Source organism: Ranitomeya imitator, chromosome 6 (assembly GCF_032444005.1).
Source record: "Ranitomeya imitator isolate aRanImi1 chromosome 6, aRanImi1.pri, whole genome shotgun sequence".
Taxonomy (NCBI): domain Eukaryota; kingdom Metazoa; phylum Chordata; class Amphibia; order Anura; family Dendrobatidae; genus Ranitomeya; species Ranitomeya imitator.
In genome coordinates, this window is record NC_091287.1 from 222,456,347 (window position 1) to 222,469,670 (window position 13,324).

Below are 13,324 nucleotides of genomic sequence, written 5' to 3' on the forward strand. Positions count from 1 at the left end.
GTTCCTGCATTGGTTCAGTTCGCGCTTGGATCTTTCTGGTGACCTGTCTTCTCCAGCAGAAGCTAAGTTCCTGATAGTTATTATTTGTTCATTGTTTCTTTGTCCAGATGGTTATCATGATTTTGTCTTGCTAGCTGGAAGCTCTGGGATGCAGAGTGGCATCTCCGCACCGTTAGTCGGTGCGGAGGTCTTTTTGCACACTCTGCGTGGTCTTTTGTAGTTTTTTGTGCTGACCGCAAAGTTACCTTTCCTATCCTCTGTCTGTTTAGTAAGTCTGGCCTCCCTTTGCTGAAACCTGTTTCATTTCTGCGTTTGTGACTTTCATCTTTACTCACAGTCAATATATGTGGGGGGCTGCCTTTTCCTTTGGGGAATTTCTCTGAGGCAAGGTAGGCTTTATTTTCTATCTCTAGGGCTAGCTAGCTCTTAGGCTGTGAAGAGGCGTCTAGGGAGAGTCAGGAACGCTCCACGGCTATTTCTAGTTGTGTGATAGGATTAGGGGTTGCGGTCAGTAGAGCTCCCACATCCCAGAGCTTGTCCTGTGTGAGTTTAACTATCAGGTCATGCCGGGTGCTCCTAACCACCAGGTCCATAACAGTACAGCTGGCCCAAAGTATTAATGCATCTCAATAGAGGGATAAGAGAAGTTCTGAGACCATTTTTTTTTCTTTGCACTGTGTGTTAGGGTTGGCGGAACGCACCAAATATATAATTTATTAAATGGAATTGGTGCGTTCGCAACCCGGGATCCACCGTGCAGGAAAGCACCTGCTGCTAAATAATGGCGGTTCTATATGGCGGTATATACCAACTCTGTTAGCTTCACAGAGTAACCGCGAGAGGAAAGCTCTGTGCCCTGTTAGACTTTCACAGAGGCACAGGCCAACTGCCCAGATGTGAGCAGTGAGTGGTCATGCATGCATACAAAACTCCTCGCCGGAGATGCCAGCATTCTAAGGGCTTATTTCAGCCGGGTCCCTGAACACACTTAAACACAATCTCCTCGCCGGAGGTGCCAGCATTCTAGGGGCTTATTTCAGCCGGGTCCCTGAACACATTCAAACACATGACCACATTGGCGCAAAGCATATAGCATAAGACGATACTAGCGCATGGCCGTGCGGTCGTGCGCAGTTTATATAGTTGCAGCACAGGAAGCTGCTACTGAAGTTTTTGCCCTTTCAGGACCTTCCAGAAGGACCAATGGAAAGTGCTGCAGTACCTGAGCATGTTTTGCCCTTTCAGGACCTTCCAGAAGGACCAATGGAATGTACTGCAGCACCTGAGCATGTGACCAAACATGTGGCCCTCGACCTCCAATGGGAGACCCTGCCCTGGGCATGCTCAGTGTGAGTAAACAAGGACTTAGTCCCAGAGAGGCTCGCTTGCCGCAGATCAGTGCAGGGTACCATAGGAAAGCCAGAAAAGGCAGTAGTGACCCTATGCACCGAATCAGCCCCAGCGAGATACTGGGAGCGACGTCTCCGCTGAGCAGAGCCCACTGCGGCCGATACCGAATGGGAGACCGTAGCAGACACGGATCGAGATTCCCCCTGTGCAGCAGAGGAAACTCGACTCCTAACACTGTGTTTTGTCTTTCTTCTCCCCTAAACCTTTGGGTGGTTCAGGACACAGGTGTAGATATGGACATTCAAGGTCTGTCCTCTTGTGTGGATCGTCTCACTGCAAGGGTACAAAACATTCAAGATTTTGTGGTTCAGAATCCGATGTTAGAGCCTAGAATTCCTATTCCTGATTTATTTTCTGGGGATCGATCTTAGTTCTTGAATTTCAAAAATAATTGTAAACTGTTTCTAGCTTTGAAACCCCGCTCCTCTGGTGACCCCGTTCAACAAGTAAAAATCATTATTTCTTTGTTGAGTGGTGACCCTCAAGACTGGGCATTTTCCCTTGCGCCAGGAGATCCTGCATTGCGTGATGTTGATGCGTTTTTTCTGGCGCTTGGATTGCTTGCTGGCTTTGTGTCAGAGTCAGGATGAAGCGGAGGTGTACTGTCAGAAATTTAGAAAGTGGTCTGTGCTTACTCAGTGGAATGAGTGTGCCCTGGCGGCAATTTTCAGAAAGGGTCTTTCTGAAGCCCTTAAGGATGTCATGGTGGTATTTCCCACGCCTGCTGGTCTGAATGAGTCTATGTCCTTGGCCATTCAGATCGATCGGCGCTTGCGTGAGCGCAAAGCTGTGCACCATTTGGCGGTATTCCCTGAGCATAGGCCTGAGCTTATGCAATGTGATAGGACTTTGACCAGAGCTGAACGGCAAGAACACAGACGTTGGAATGGGCTGTGTTTTTACTGTGGTGAATCCACTCATGCTATCTCCGATTGTCCTAAGCGCACTAAGCGGTTCGCTAGGTCTGCCACCATTGGTACGGTACAGTCTAAATTTCTTTTGTCCGTTACTCTGATTTGCTCTCTGTCGTCCTATTCTGTTATGGCATTTGTGGATTCAGGCGCTGCCCTGAATTTGATGGACTTGGAGTTTGCCAGGCGCTGTGGTTTTTTCTTGGAGCCCTTGCAGTATCCTATTCCATTGAGAGGAATTGATGCTATGCATTTGGCCAAGAATAAGCCTCAGTACTGGACTCAATTGACCATGTGCATGGCTCCTGCACATCAGGAGGATATTCGCTTTTTGGTGTTGCATAATCTGCATGATGTGGCCGTTTTGGGGTTGCCATGGCTACAGGTCCATAATCCAGCGTTGGATTGGAAATCTATGTGTGTCCGGCTGGGGTTGTCAGGGGGTACATGGTGATGTTCCATTGTTGTCAATTTCACCTTCCACTCCTTCTGAGGTCCCTGAGTTTTTGTCAGATTACCGGGATGTATTTGAAGAGCCCAAATCAGGTGCCCTACCTCCTCATAGGGATTGCGATTGTGCTATTAATTTGATTCCTGGTAGTAAGTTTCCTAAAGGCCGACTGTTTAATTTATCTGTACCAGAGCACGCCGCTATGCGGAGTTATATAAAGGAATCCTTGGAGAAGGGTCATATTCGCCCGTCGTCGTCACCATTGGGAGCAGGGTTCTTTTTTGTGGCCAAAAAGGATGGCTCTTTGAGACCTTGTATTGATTACCGCTTTCTTAATAAGATCACAGTCAAATTTCAGTATCCTTTGCTGCTGCTGTCTGATTTGTTTGCTCGGATTAAGGGGGCTAGTTGGTTCACCAAGATAGATCTTCGAGGGGCGTATAATCTTGTGCGAATTAAATAGGGCGATGAATGGAAAACAGCATTTAATACGCCCGAGGGTCATTTTGAGTACCTGGTTATGCCATTCGGGCTTTCTAATGCTCCATCTGTGTTTCAGTCCTTTATGCATGACATCTTCCGAGAGTACCTGGATAGATTCATGATTGTATATTTGGATAACATTTTGGTCTTTTCGGATGATTTGGAGGCTCATGTGAAGCAGGTCAGAATGGTGTTCCAGGTCCTTCGTGCGAATTCCTTGTTTGTGAAGGGGTCAAAGTGTCTCTTTGGAGTTCAGAAGGTTTCATTTTTGGGTTTCATTTTTTCCCCTTCTACTATCGAGATGGACCCTGTTAAAGTTCAGGCCATTTGTGATTGGACTCAGCCGACATCTGTGAAGAGCCTGCAGAAGTTCCTGGGCTTTGCTAATTTTTACCGTCGCTTCATCGCTAATTTTTCTAGTATTGCTAAACCGTTGACTGATTTGACCAAGAAAGGTGCTGATGTGGTCAATTGGTCCTCTGCGGCTGTAGAGGCATTTCAGGAGTTGAAGCGTCGTTTTGCTTATGCCCCTGTGTTGTGCCAGCCAGATGTTTCGCTCCCGTTTTAGGTCGAGGTTGATGCTTTTGAGATTGGAGCAGGGGTTGTTTTGTCGCAAAGAAGTTCTGATGGCTCGGTGATGAAACCATGTGCCTTCTTTTCTAGAAAATTCTCGCCTGCTGAGCGCAATTATGATGTTGGCAATCGAGAGTTGTTGGCCATGAAGTGGGCATTCGAGGAATGGCGACATTGGCTTGAAGGAGCTAAACATCGCGTGGTGGTCTTGACGGATAACAAGAATTTGACTTATATCGAGTCTGCCAAACGGTTGAATCCTAGACAGACTCGATGGTCGCTATTTTTCTCCCGTTTTGATTTTGTGGTTTCATACCTTCCGGGATCTAAGAATGTGAAGGCTGATGCCCTGTCAAGGAGTTTTGTGCCTGACTCTCCGGGTGTTCCGGAGCCGGCGGGTATTCTTAAAGAGGGGGTAATTTTGTCTGCCATCTCCCCTGATTTGTGGCGCGTGCTGCAGAAGTTTCAGGCTGATAGACCTGACCGTTGTCCATCGGAGAAACTGTTTGTCCCTGATAGATGGACTAGTAGAGTTATCTCTGAGGTTCATTGTTCGGTGTTGGCTGGTCATCCTGGAATCTTTGGTACCAGAGATTTGGTGGCTAGATCCTTTTGGTGGCCTTCTTTGTCACGGGATTTGCGTTCTTTTGTGCAGTCCTGTGGGACTTGTGCTCGGGCTAAGCCCTGCTGTTCTCGTGCCAGTGGGTTGCTTTTGCCCTTGCCGGTCCCGAAGAGGCCCTGGACGCATATTTCCATGGATTTTATTTCTGATCTCCCTGTTTCTCAAAGGATGTCGGTCATTTGGGTGGTTTGTGATCGTTTCTCTAAGATGGTCCATTTGGTACCCTTGTCTAAATTGCCTTCCTCCTCTGATTTGGTGCCATTGTTTTTCCAGCATGTGGTTCGTTTGCATGGCATTCCGGAGAACATCGTCTCGGACAGAGGTTCCCAGTTTGTTTCGAGGTTTTGGTGGTCCTTTTGTGCTAAGATGGGCATTGATTTGTCTTTTTCTTCGGTTTTCCATCCTCAGACTAATAGCCAAACCGAACGAACTAATCAGACTTTGGAAACATATCTGAGATGCTTTGTTTCTGCTGATCAGGATGATTGGGTGTCCTTCTTGACTTTGGCTGAGTTCGCCCTTAATAATCGGGCCAGCTCGGCTACTTTAGTTTCTCCTTTTTTCTGTAATTCTGGTTTCCATCCTCGTTTCTCTTCAGGGCAGGTTGAGCCTTCGGACTGTCCTGGTGTGGATACGGTGGTGGACAGGTTGCAGCAGATTTGGACTCATGTGGTGGACAATTTGACATTGTCCCAGGAGAAGTCTCAATGTTTCACTAACCGCCGGCGCTGTGTTGGTCCCCGACTTCGTGTTGGGGATTTGGTTTGGTTGTCATCTCGTCATGTTCCTATGAAGGTTTCCTCTCCTAAGTTTAAGCCTCGTTTCATTGGGCCATATAAGATTTCTGAAGTTCTTAATCCTGTGTCATTTCGTTTGGACCTTCCAGCTTCTTTTGCCATCCATAATGTGTTCCATAGGTCGTTGTTGCGGAGATACGTGGCGCCAATGGTTCCCTCCGTTGATCCTCCTGCCCCGGTGTTGGTCGAGGGGGAGTTGGAGTATGTGGTGGAGAAGATTTTGGATTCTCGTGTTTCAAGACGGAAACTCCAGTACCTGGTCAAGTGGAAGGGTTATGGTCAGGAAGATAATTCCTGGGTTTTTGCCTCTGATGTTCATGCTGCCGATCTAGTTCGTGCCTTTCATTTGGCCCATCCTGATCGGCCTGGGGGCTCTGGTGAGGGTTCGGTGACCCCTCCTCAGGGTGGGGGGTACTGTTGTGAATTCTGTTGTCGAACTCCCTCCTGTGGTTGTGAATGGTACTTCGGCGAGTTCTGTCCATGGACTCCCTCTGGTGGCTGTGAGTGGAGCTGCTGCTTCTGAGGTTCCTTACACAGGTGACGTGGTTTATCCTTTGGTTGGCTGCTCTATTTAACTCCACTCAGATCGTTACTCCATGCCAGCTGTCAATGTTCCCGCATTGGTTCAGTTCGCTCTTGGATCTTTCTGGTGACCTGTCTTCTCCAGCAGAAGCTAAGTTCCTGATATTATTTGTTAATTGTTTCCATGTCCAGCTGGTTATCATGAGTTTGTCTTGCTAGCTGGAATCTCTGGGATGCAGAGTGGCATCTCCACACCTTTAGTCGGTGCGGAGGTCTTTTTGCACACTCTGCGTGGTCTTTTGTAGTTTTTTGTGCTGACCGCAAAGTTACCTTTCCTATCCTCTGTCTGTTTAGTAAGTCTGGCCTCCCTTTGCTGAAACCTGTTTCATTTCTGCGTTTGTGACTTTCATCTTTACTCACAGTCAATATATGTGGGGGGCTGCCTTTTCCTTTGGGGAATTTCTCTGAGGCAAGGTAGGCTTTATTTTCTATCTCTAGGGCTAGCTAGCTCTTAGGCTGTGAAGAGGCGTCTAGGGAGAGTCAGGAACGCTCCACGGCTATTTCTAGTTGTGTGATAGGATTAGGGGTTGCGGCAGCAGAGCTCCCACATCCCAGAGCTTGTCCTGTGTGAGTTTAACTATCAGGTCGTGCCGGGTGCTCCTAACCACCAGGTCCATAACAGGGTAAACCACTGTTTGGGCACACGGCAGAGCTCAGAAGGCAAGGAGTGCCATTTGACTTTTCAAAGCTGAATTGGCTGGAATTGAGATTGGACGCCATGTCGCCTTTGGAGAGCCCCTGATGTGCCTAAACAGTGGAAACCCCCCCCACAAGTGACACCGGTTTGGAAACTAGACCCATTAAGGAACTTATGTAGATGTGTGGTGAGTATTTTTAACCCCCAAGTACTTCACAGGAGTTTATAACGCAGAGCCTTGAAAATAAAAAATCTTTTTTTCCTCAAAAATGATTTTTTCAGCCTGCAATTTTTTATTTTCACAAGGGTAACAGGAGAAATTGGACTCCAAAAGTTGTTGTCCAGTTTGTCCTGAGTACACCAATACCCAATATGTGGAGGGGGGAACCAACGTTTGTGCACACATCGGTGCTCGGAAGGGAAGTAGTGATGTTTTAAAATGCAGACTTTGATGGAATGTCCTGCGGGCATCATGTTGTGTTTGCAGAGCCACTGATGTACCTAAACAGTAGAAACCCCCTACAAGTAACCCCATTTTGGAAACTAGACCCTCCCAAGGAGTTTATCTAGATGTGTGGTGAGCATTATGAACCCACAAGTGCTTCACAGAAGTTAATAACCTAGAGCCGTTGAAAATAAAACATATTTTTTCCACAAAAATGACCTTTTCACCCCCAAATTTTTATTTTCCCAATGGTAACAGGAGAAATTGGACCTTAAAAGTTGTGCAATTTGTCCTGAGTACTATGATACCCCATATGTGAAAGGGGACCACTGTTTTGGTGTATGGCAAAGCTCGGAAGGTAAGGAACGCCGTTTTGGAATGCAGACTTTGATAGAATGGTCTGCAGGCGTCATGTTGTATTTATAGAGCACCTGATGTGCCTAAACAGTAGAAACCCCCCACAAGTGACCCCATTTTGGAAACTAGACCCCCCAAGGAGCTTACCAGATATGTTGTGTGAACTTTTAACCCCCAAGTGTTTCACTAAAGTTTATAACGCAGAGCCGTGAAAATAGAAAATATTTTTTTTTCCAAAAAAATGATTTTTTTAAGCCCGCAATTTTTTATTTTTCCAAGGGTAACAGGAGAAATTGGACAGCAAATGTTGATTTCCAATTTGTCATGAGTACGCTGAAACCCCATATGTGGGAGAAAACTACTTTTTGGGCACACGTCGGGGCTCGGAAGGGAAGTAGTGATGTTTTGGAATGCAGACTTTGATGGAATGGTCTGCGGGCATCATGTTGCATTTGCAGAGCCCTTGATGTGCCTAAACAGTAGAAATCCTCCACAAGTAACCCTATTTAGGAAACTAGACCCCCCCTCCGGAGGAACTTATCTAGATGTGTGGTGAGTAATGATGAGTGAGCACTAAAATGGTCGGGTGCTCGTTGCTCGGGTCAAGCAAAGTGGAATACTCGGGTACTCGACCCGAGCAGCGAGCCCAAATGTAAGTCTATGGGAAACCAAAGTATTTTTACCGCGATCTGCCCCCGGGGTTCTTTTAAGTTCTAAAAACATTGGAAAATGATGGAAACACTGCTCAAATGACATGGCAATATCATGGGGATCGCCCCTGGAAGCATTTCTGGCTCCAATGTCACAGCTGTCAGAGCTGTTGTCAGAGTTTCACGCCATTTTTACAGGTGCACAAAAAAACATACAAAAATTAAACCAGACTGGATTTTGCTGGAAAATATGTTAAGGTACAGTTAGGGCCAGAAATATTTGGACAGTGACACAATTTTCGCGAGTTGGGCTCTGCATGCCACCACATTGGATTTGAAATGAAACCTCTACAACAGAATTCAAGTGCAGATTGTAACGTTTAATTTGAAGGGTTGAACAAAAATATCTGATAGAAAATGTAGGAATTGTACACATTTCTTTACAAACACTCCACATTTTAGGAGGTCAAAAGTAATTGGACAAATAAACATAACCCAAACAAAATATTTTTAATTTCAATATTTTGTTGCAAATCCTTTGGAGGCAATCACTGCCTTAAGTCTGGAACCCATGGACATCACCAAACGCTGGGTTTCCTCCTTCTTAATGCTTTGCCAGGCCTTTACAGCCGCAGCCTTCAGGTCTTGCTTGTTTGTGGGTCTTTCCGTCTTAAGTCTGGATTTCAGCAAGTGAAATGCATGCTCAATTGGGTTTAGATCTGGAGATTGACTTGGCCATTGCAGAATGTTCCACTTTTTGGCACTCATGAACTCCTGGGTAGCTTTGGCTGTATGCTTGGGGTCATTGTCCATCTGTACTATGAAGCGCCGTCCAATCAACTTTGCAGCATTTGGCTGAATCTGGGCTGAAAGTATATCCCGGTACACTTCAGAATTCATCCGGCTACTCTTGTCTGCTCTTATGTCATCAATAAACACAAGTGACCCAGTGCCATTGAAAGCCATGCATGCCCATGCCATCACGTTGCCTCCACCATGTTTTACAGAGGATGTGGTGTGCCTTGGATCATGTGCCGTTCCCTTTCTTCTCCAAACTTTTTTCTTCCCATCATTCTGGTACAGGTTGATCTTTGTCTCATCTGTCCATAGAATACTTTTCCAGAACTGAGCTGGCTTCTTGAGGTGTTTTTCTGCAAATTTAACTCTGGCCTGTCTATTTTTGGTATTGATGAATGGTTTGCATCTAGATGTGAACCCTTTGTATTTACTGTCATGGAGTCTTCTCTTTACTGTTGACTTAGAGACAGATACACCTACTTCACTGAGAGTGTTCTGGACTTCAGTTGATGTTGTGAACGGTTTCTTCTTCACCAAATTAAGTATGCGGCGATCATCCACCACTGTTGTCATCCGTGGACGCCCAGGCCTTTTTGAGTTCCCAAGCTCACCAGTCAATTCCTTTTTTCTCAGAATGTACCCAACTGTTGATTTTGCTACTCCAAGCATGTCTGCTATCTCTCTGATGGATTTTTTCTTTTTTTTCAGCCTCAGGATGTTCTGCTTCACCTCAATTGAGAGTTCCTTTGACCGCATGTTGTCTGCTCACAGCAACAGCTTCCAAATGCAAAACCACACACCTGGAATCCACCCCTGACCTTTTAACTACTTCACTGATTACAGGTTAACGAGGGAGACGCCTTCAGAGTTAATTGCAGCCCTTAGAGTCCATTGTCCAATTACTTTTGGTCCCTTGAAAAAGAGGACGCTATGCATTACAGAGCTATGATTCCTAAACCCTTTCTCCGATTTGGATGTGGAAACTATCATATTGCAGCTGGGAGTGTGCACTTTCAGCCCATATTATATATATAATTGTATTTCTGAACATGTTTTTGTAAACAGCTAAAATAACAAAACTTGTGTCACTGTCCAAATATTTCTGGCCCTAACTGTACATCCTTTCCTGGTTAATGACTTGTATATAAGGCAAAATAATTAACCCCAGACCAAAATGTTCCTCCACCACTTGGGCTATGTTCACACGCAGCATTTTTGATGCGTTTTTCAACTTTAACATTGCTTTCAACAATACAAATGCATTCACTGGGAAATGTCATTGTAACATTTAACAACACTAGCTGGTCATGTGGTGTGTGACACATTAGGAGGCACATGTTGTTTCATTTATGAAGGAGGGACTCTTAAATTCACAAAGCCTATTTTTAGAGGGGCATCATTCGGCATTAATATTCTTAAAGGGCTATTATTAAACAGTGGGTCTCCTATGCTGTTATTGCCAATGCCGTGACCCTTTCACGAGAGGTATAGGAGGACTTCCTGAAAAAATGTTGCATTGAATGCAAGGCCTGCCCTGCTATCAAGTCATATGCACCCCAAGAATCCTTTGAACCCAGATACTGGATGGCCACAGGAACACCTACTTCACATTCTTCAGTTGGTCCTGCCATACTGTATTCTTATGTATTAACTGCAAGGCCTGCCCTGCTACCAAGTCATATGCACCCCAATAAGCCTTTGAATCCAGGTAATGGGTGGCCACAGGAAAACCCACTTCACATTCATCAGTTGGTCCTGCCATACCATTTCCTTATGCATTGAAGGGCCGCCTTGACCCAAATTTGCACGCACCCCAATCCCCCTTGGAAGAAACAAGGAGCAGGGCCTCGTAAAAAACTGTCGCATTACAAAGGAGCTGGTCTCCTAGACTCGTAATGCCCATACACTAAGTGTATGGGCTGACAAACATTTCCCCATGGGGAATACAGTTTTAAAAAATATTTAATTGGGATCACAGACACCCTTGCCAAAAAATTGACTGTCTGTAGCTGCACGGAACGCTTGAACCCTGGTGATCTAGTGGTGAAAAATGATGATAGGTGGAGGAAGGCCTCATTAAAAACTAGGCCCAATTTAAAGGAGTGGGTCTCCTATACTTGTAATGCCCCTACACTAAGTATATGGGCTGACAAACCTTTCCCCGTGGGGAATACATTTTTAAAAAATATTTAATTGGGATCACAGACACCCTTGCCAAAAAATTGACTGTCTGTAGCAGCATGGAACACGTGAACCCTGGTGATCTAGTGGAGGAAAATGATGACAGGTGGAGGAAGGCCTCATTAAAAACTAGGCCCAATTTAAAGGAGCCGGTCTCCTATGCTTGGGGGTTACAGCTTAAAAAAATTATTTATGGGTAGTATCATAGATACCCTTGCCCAAAAATTGAATGGCTGTAGCATTATACAACATGTTCACCATGGTGATCTAGTGGTGGAGAATGGAAACATTGATGAAGGTCTCATTAAAAACTAGGCACAGTAAACCCTAGTGCGTGGTTTGTGTATGAAGTAAATATGAGTTGATGAGCAGATCCTGGGCCCACGGCCGAGCTCGTGTGCAGGAGCAGGCCCCGCAAAGATCACCTGGACAGGTATAGCAGACCCAAGGACCCCGGTCAGCAGTCAGATCTCAGCAGCAAGAGCCTGAGCCTTTGCTAGTCAGAAGAGTGTGCCAGAAGAGTGTGCCAGGGAGGTGTGCCGCAGAGAGACCATCGCCCGAGGTTCTGCAGGTGTCAGCCGGACTTTCAGTATTGTCTATCGGGGAATGGGGTGGCAGTAGGCGTGACTTCCATGATGTCGGGATGAACACCCTGCAGACTATCGAACAGGTCCAAAAATCGAAAGCTGGCACCTCTGGAACCAGGATTGCTCTTGTGACCAACCACATGAAGCTGGTGTCCCGACCACAGCGGGCCCTGTACCAGTATCACCTTGACTTCAACCCCACCATGGAGTCCAAGCGATTGCAGTATGGCCTCCTGTACCAGCATGAAGGAACCATCAGGAAGGCGCGAGCATTTGATGGAACCGTGTTGTTTTTACCAAAAAGACTGAATAAGGTCACCGAGGTGTTCAGCCAAACTCGAAATGGAGAGAACGTGTGGATAACAATCACCCTGACCAATGAGCTTCCACCAACCTCGCCCATCTGCTTCCATTTCTATATCATAATTTCCTGAAGACTCCTGAAGATAATGGATATCAAGCATATAGGACGTAATTATTACAACACGAGCGATGCCACCGAAGTCAGAGCTCACCGACTCGCCATCTGCCAGGGGTTTTCCACCTCCATCCTCCAGTACAAGTCCAGCGTCATGTTGAGCATTGTCAGCCATAAAGTCCTCAGGAACGAGACTGTGCACAAAATCATGAGCAACCTCTACTCCTCGTGGGGCCCACAGAGCTTCCAGGATGCCTGCTGCAAGGAGCTGATTGGACAGTTTGTCCTCACCAAGTCCAACACTAAAACCTACTGTATAGACGAGATCGCCTGGAGCATGACTACAGCGTCCACCTTCAAGAAGGCACACGGAAGCGAGATCAGCTTTGTGGACTACTATAAGAACCAATGCAATGAACAAGTGAAAGACATGATCCAGCCACTAATCGTGAACATTTCCCGGAGGCCCAAGCCGGAAGACACAGACAGACGGACTGACAGAATGAGAAACAACTTCAACGTCATGAAAGACCTGGCCGTTCTCACCCGCTTACCACCAGAACAGAGGGAGCGGCAAGTTGGGAAGTTCATGAACTACATACACAAGGATGAGAGCGTTCAGAAAGAGCTACGTGACTGGGGGCTGAATTTCGATACTAAACTGCTACAGTTCGAAGGGAGAATCGCACCTCCAGAAGTAAATCATGCAAAAAGACAAATCTGCTGAATATAATCCACAGTTTGCTGATTGGTTGCGCGAACAGAGGGGTCTCCTCCTGATCAGCCCCCGAGATATGAATAATTGGCTGCTCTTTTACATCGAGAGAAATTAGGACGCGGCCAATGCTCTTCTGCAGAACATTTCGAAGGCCACACAGCAAATGCACATCAAGATGATCCGGGCAGTGTTGGTTGAAGTCGAGTATTTTGGGGGGGGTTTGGTGTATTTTTGAAAAAAAGAAAAAAAAGAGTGGAACAAGGCTAGCAGACAGAACTATGCAACTTATGCCTGTGAAGCTATGATTTTTCCACCACAGATACACCAGGCCTCAGCCTGACATAACAGGCTGTATAAATTTTCTTTATTTTTATTTATTTATTTATTTATGTTTGCAAAACAATAAATACTGACTACATCAAGGCTAGCAGACAGAACAATGCAATGTATGCCTGCAAACAGAAGATTTTTATACCACAGATACACCAGACGGAGACGGAGACAGAAGAATACAACGTATGCCTGCAAAGCACGGATTGTGACACCATTGATACACCAGGCATCAGCCAGAGATAACAGACTGATCAAAAAGTGTTTGTTTTTTTTGCACATCAAAATTTTGTCAAAAAGTTGGCTATGACATCCAAAAATAAAAGTGGAGTACTAAAATTTTAAGATATTTAGGGCAATGATATGCTATGCGT

The 13,324-nt window shown here is 45.8% G+C and overlaps 1 pseudogene; it reads left to right on the forward strand.

Moving 5' to 3' along the window:
- LOC138643345 (piwi-like protein 1 pseudogene) overlaps nt 1-12,855 on the forward strand; it is a 75,795-nt pseudogene extending 62,940 nt beyond the window's left edge.
- The last annotated feature ends 469 nt before the right edge of the window (nt 12,856-13,324 follow it).